The following is a 6817-nucleotide window of genomic DNA, read 5'->3' as shown; positions in this document are numbered from 1 at the left end:
CCCTTTTCTGTGGAAGTTCTACAGACTGGTTGAGTCACCATTATTAGGAAATGTGCCCATAATCAATCGGATGTGTCTGCTCGCTCAGACATAAGTTGCATTGAATCAGTTAACATGAGTTTAATATAGAAGGTTAATACAGAATAATACATGGGATCGGAATGGATCAGTGATTCTAAATCTGTTTTGAGCTCTGGACCACTAGCATATATCAGTTAAATAATGACTGTTAAGGGCTTGATTTAATTTGTTGCATGTAGTATCGTGAAGCAATTTAAATTAAGCCCTTAACAGACATTATTTAATTTCAAGCCATATCCCCACCCAACACAACAGTCCCCAGGTTGATTCTTAGTCAGGGTGGTGGTCCCTGGTACACAATCAGTTGAAAACCCCTGTGCTATACAAATAAACTTGCTTTGCCTTGTCTACACAACAACATCACCCACCAGTAGTTACGAAAAGAAAAAGGAAATAGTAACATTAATGTATGAAAAACATGAATTCAGAGGCAATGTCCATTAATGAGCGACCATGCAGCTCCTTGTACAGAACACTGTTAGTGGAGATGGAAAGAGAGAGAGAATATAATGACGGAGCAGAGAGGAACAGAGAGTGCTCATAAAATGAGGTTAGTCTAATGACATAACTTTCCTTTATACTACCACTCGTGACAGGGTTCTAAGATGGCAATGTTGGTTTGTCTGTGATACTCAATTGGTTCCAAATGACATATATCAAAACCTACTGTCTGGATTGCCATGGAACTTGCTATATACCCTCATGCTCCCTGTAGCAGTGTTTCCCAAACAATGAATCCCAAAAAAAAAAGAATAATAAACATTTTCCTAAACTATGTAGAGTTTTCACTGTGAATAAAGGTATGAATGAGGCATCCACTATATGAATGATTTGATGCAAAATATTTGCAGGTACATTTTTATATTTTTGATTTGTCATGCATTCGGTGTGTTTATTATTTAGTCTTGTTTTGCTTCTTCTAGACAAAGCCCAAAGAAAAAGAAAAAGAAATGGTTCTGTACAGCTGTGAGGTCTGACCAGCGGTCAAAGTATTGTAGCATTACTATTCTGTAAGATGTGCACATAAGAGTCTTCTATTGAAGAGTATCAGTGTTGTCTCAGTGGTGTGGGGGCAGTGTGTGTGTAGTATAAGGACATTGCCCTTGCATACAGTAGCTAATGTGTGTGTGTGTGTGTGTGTGTGTGTGTGTGTGTGTGTGTGTGTGTGTGTGTGTGTGTGTGTGTGTGTGTGTGTGTGTGTGTGTGTGTGTGTGTGTGTGTGAGAGAGAGAGATATAGAGATACATACTAATACACTCCAGCTTTATTCCTGCAACAGCTGAACCACCGAGGGTCCTTGCCCTTTGTTGGAGGAGCCTGTTGCCATGGCGATGGTTCCATGGTTACTGTTGCCGAGACGGTGGCTTGCATTCTGTCTCACAGGTTGGTGTCAGAGGCCAGCGGCTCACTACTGATGACTGCATTCATAAACCCTACACCACTGGTTCTCAATGTCTGGTCCGGGGACCGCCAGGGTCCAAATGGACCCTTACGGGTCTGTAACTCTGAGAGTGTAGTGTACAAATGGAATCTTTTTGTGTTCATTTGTATGCTCTCAGAGTTACAGACCCGTAAGGGTCCCTTTGGACCCCCTGTTGGTCCTTGGACCCGAGGTTGAGAACCAGCGCCCTACACTAAGCCATCATGGGTAACACACTGGAATCCATTTTATGTCAGACTATGTAATGCTCATCACGCTTTTGAGGTACTAGATTTTCAAATCCAGCGCTGTTCAGAGCAATGGTCACCGAGTTATGGCCATTTGTAGTGTCAAACACTGCTGTAGTGCCCATATGTGTGCCCATATGTGTACAATTTAGGTTTGTTTGGTGTGATTATTCTCATGGCAGACCCCTGAACAGTGTTTGTGCCAAGTTTGGTGCGGATTGGACCAACAGTGTGCCTGTGTGCGCCAAGGTCCCCTGACGTGAACCCTGAATAGTTTATTTTGATACTCTATAGGCAGAAGCTTGTAGCTTATTAATGCCTATCCTTATTACATTTTGTTACATTTTAACAAGAAAGAAGAATGTGAAGAACCTAACAAACATAACTAACAAACAAAGCACAAACAAATCAAAAACAAAACATAAATCCATAATGTACATAAGTAGACCCCTAGTCTATCAATCCTACATTTGATCACATTAACACATTTGGTCAATAAATCCATCAATCATTTCATTCTGTGTTTGTCCTGTATAAACTGTTTGAACCTTTTTTTTTAATTGCATTAAACGTATACTTTGTTTAGTGGTCTCAGGCAAGCCATTCCACAGCTTCAACAGAAATACACATACTTTTCAAAGTAGTACTAATTAGTTGTTTTAAGTTTAGTTCCCCTCTCAACTCATTCCTACCATCCCTATCCTTAAACCTTTTTTGTACTGTATGTTGCCAGGAAGCAGTTTAAGTCTTGCTTTATAAATTATTTGTGCAGTGTTAAAATCAAAAAAAATATATATATATGTATGTGAGTTCAAAAACGTGTGTTTGTATCATCATGATATCCGACGTTGTTGACTATTCTTTTTCCTGGTGTGACTATTGTCATGGCAGACGTTTGGTGCAGATTGGAGCAACGGTACAGTATGTCTCACAAGTCTGGATGTTATGTTTGTGACATCCACAGTCCACCATCCACCCAACATCGACCCACCCTCTAGGCAATTTTTATGTAGGATACTCACTCAATGAGTATCCATGAATGCCTTGCATGGCTAATGTCTATTAAAATATAACTTTACGTCAAGGACCCCCAAATTGATATGTATTTGGCCACGGACCCCATTTGAAAAGATGTTGTGCCAGGGACCCCCATAACATGTGTCTGTTTTTGAATAGCTGAAAAATAAGTACTGTAAGTAAGTAGGCTGAAAAATAGGAGGCAACATTTTTTAATTTTGCTGGGGAACCCCCTCAAGGACCCATAGGGGTCCCTGGACCCCACTTTAAGAACCAATGTATTACAACTTAGCCATTGACATACGGGTAGTTCTGCAATTCTGCAGTGCTACCCTGTTCTACACTGTGGTCAGTACCTCTGCAATACTGCTGTGTGCCCTTCCTGCTTGTTTGTGCTCTGATTCTGACAAAAAGGCATGGGAGAGATCTAAGCCAGGTGTCAAAGACATGTGTGGGGTTGGTGAGAGAGACTGGAATGTGTGTGTTTCTGTGTGTGGCCATGCACGTGTGTCCATTGTTTGCTGATTATTGTGTTGACACACTTATGAAAGCATGAGTGTTTGGTTGTCTTACCTGTGTGTGTGTGTGTGTGTGTGTGTGTGTGTGTGTGTGTGTGTGTGTGTGTGTGTGTGTGTGTGTGTGTGTGTGTGTGTGTGTGTGTGTGTGTGTGTGTGTGTGTGTGTGTGTGTGTGTGTGTGTGTGTGCGTGCGTGTGCGTGTGCGCGTGCTTGTGCGTGTGTACGTGTGGTCAATTAACTCAAAGATGGCAACAGCTAGACTGGGTCACAACACACACATGATTCTTCTTACTGTAGTATCATTTCTATCTGTTTTTTGACTTGCATACTGTTCATAAAATATAAGCAAACAATACGCCAATATATGACACACGCGAGCGAGCGTGTGCGTACATTAGTGTGTTCATGCATGTGTGTGGTCTGTGTGCATATGTCTTGCCACCTGACAGGTTGCTGTCTCATACTGTCAGCTCTGTTGGGGGAAATATGTGAATATACTGTATCTGTGTTTGTGTCGCGTATCCCACACGTCTATGTGTGTGTGTGTGTGTGTGTGTGTGCGTGCGTGCGTGCGTGAGTGCGTGCGTGCGTGCGAGTGTGTGTGAGTACGTGCGTGCATGCATGTGTGTGTATTTGGCCTGTGTGTGTTTCTCATAAAAGATGTAGCAGACTAAAGTAGGCCAGCATCGGTTCATGCTGCCAAGAGGCTCATGGGGTGAAGAAGCCACTTGTAATCTATTTGTACACTCTTTGGAGTTAAATTAACACTAAGCATGTTACTGTATTGTAGGAGAAACTGTTTAAAGCAGTTGTCATTGTCGTTTGTAGTTTGGGATATCAGTGGCCACTTTGGACACAAATAACATGCAGCCAACGTCTTTGACTTCATTATCCAAGAGTCTCTACAAGCATGTACGGCGAGGACACGCTGTGATTGGCCAGTCTTCGCTTTGACTGGCAGTTCTGCCTTGGTGCCTTGGCAAATGTCAGGATGAAATTGTCTCCCCTATACATAGTAATACAGTCAAGACCCTAACAGGGACCCCCCTGAGTCTATACATTTATGTAAGGATGTTATTGCTTTAACATGTAACTTTATAATTTTGTGGGACATAATATGCTATATAGTTGTTCAAAAGTTACATAGTGCTGCTTTAACAAGGACCTGTGTGTATGTTGTGTGATGAGAGGAGGAACAGTGGTTACTAATGTGGTGTTCATGCATAGAACTTTGGGTTACTTTAGGTCAGTGATTCCCAACCTGCGGGCCGGGGCCCACTGGTGGGTTTTGCACGTGGGTCCCCAAATAATTGGCAAAACACTAAGATTTTGATAATATTGAAAAAAAAAAGATAATGTGGGGGGAAAAATTACGTGGGTTTTGAAAATATGTTTTCATAGTCATAGATATGCCAAAAAATAAGAACTTAAAGTAAGAACTTGATATCCTTACCATTCAATCGATGGACTGATCATTAAAATAAACATGCTCTGAAAATGCAAGCGGTCCACCCATCCATTAAAAGTGAACACTTTCAAGATTTTCAAGTTGGCCCTGATCCAGAAAAGGTTGGTAACCGCTGCTTTAGATTATATGCACTGAAGCCTAATTAATACTCTGCAGTTCTTGTCAGCAAGTGACACCACGTGCGAATGGAGTGGTATGGATGGAGTATAAATATATTTATATATTTGATTTATGCACTTCACACACCATTGCTTTGTTGAGTTAATATTCACTTACTGTAAGGAGACGAGCTGTAATTCCTTAAGTTCGATTTTTTTCATATTTGTCTGTGTGTGTTTGTGTGGGCTTCGTGCATGGGTGGGTCCATGCCCACACGTGTGCAGTGTGTTTGTGCATTTTTAAGTTTCAAAAAGGAACCTTGTTGTACTGTTTGTCATGTTAAATTGGGTTGAACGTATACATTGCTGGTCAATAATACAAGTTCTGATGGCACATTGAAAAACAACAACTCATGCAAAACTTATCACAATGCACATCTATGATTGATACTATTTCAGAGATGAATAAATATTAACATATGAAACATGCAGTATTAGACATAGTGAACACTGGCCAAACAAAGTCTTGTTTTGATTGACTTGTTAGAGATGGACAAATATTAGCTTGCACACAGTTTTCCTGCATTTTTGACAGCAAGTACAGAAAAAGTGGTCTAAAAATGTGTGAATAAATAATGGAAAAAGTTTGTTGTGTACTTTGAAAAGAATGGCTTATACATATGGGAATACAATTATGTTTGTGTGCGTGCGTGCGTGCGTGCGTGCGTGCGTGCGTGCGTGCGTGCGTGCGTGCGTGCGTGCGTGCTTGCGTGCGTGCGTGCGTGTGTGTGTGTGTGTGTGTGTACTTAGGCGTGCAGTGTTCAAGTGTGTCAGACATTATAAGTGAGTGGGTGGATGTGGTATGTGAGAGAGAATCTGTTTGTATCTATTTTAATATTTTGTGAAGGCTCCTACCAGCTAAATCAACCTTACCATTCTTGTATCCAAATGTACATATGCTGCACTCAGTCGTATGATGCTGTCGTGTGCCGAAAATAGGCAATGTACTGTGTCTGTATTTAGATGTGTGTGTATGGAGCAGCAAGGTTGACCATAGGCGTGCACGTGGGGGGAAGGGCCTATGAATGGATGGCAGACACGGCAACGTTGGGGGTTTCAGGAAGGGGGGTATTTTTCGGGTAGAGCGTGTGTGTGTGTGTGTGTGTGTGTGTGTGTGTGTGTGTGTGTGTGTGTGCGTGTGTGCGTCCGTGTGTGTGTGTGTGTGTGCGTGTGTGCGTCCGTGTGTGTGTGTTGTGGGGACACAAACACTTTAGTTCTGCTCTGGTTAGCAAGCATGGCATTACTGTTCTCATCTAAATTCTCCCAAGGCACCAAAAATATCTACTAGATGGAGGAGAGGAACAAAGAAGAGTGGATGGACAGATAGGAGAAAAGGTGGAGCAGAGATGGATGGATGGATGGATGGATGGATGGATGGATGGATGGATGGATGGATGGATGGAACAGACGGATGGAGGGGAGAAAACTTGGGATATAGAGATGATATAAAGATAGATGGAAGAATGGAGAGAAGAACTAGAAAAGGAAGCTCTGCGGAGTGCTTACCTCCGTCAAGCCGGGTGGCCTAACCAGGGCTGTGTAAGTCAGGGGTTGCAGCTGTCAGGACTCAAGGAAGCTGCAGGAGGAAATACCCCTTCTGCGACATGAATCGCAGGCCGGACAAAATTAATCAAACAAGACTGGATCTAATAATGACAGGGCTTCCCTGTGAGCTATGTGAACGACATCGTGACGTCAATGACATGATGTAAGTCTATCCCATATGGCATATACAGCATGGAGTTGGGGACATACAGTACATTCATCCTTACATGCATGTATAAATACAGACAGACAGACAGACAGACAGACAGACAGACAGACAGACAGACAGACAGACAGACAGACAGACTGTTTTAAATGGCTGGCCCCTTCTGTACCATGTTGTAAAAATAGAATACTTTCATCC

Source organism: Gymnoscopelus microlampas, assembly GCF_963454915.1.
Source record: "Gymnoscopelus microlampas genome assembly, chromosome: 3".
NCBI lineage: Eukaryota > Metazoa > Chordata > Actinopteri > Myctophiformes > Myctophidae > Gymnoscopelus > Gymnoscopelus microlampas.
This window is presented reverse-complemented; position numbering follows the sequence as displayed.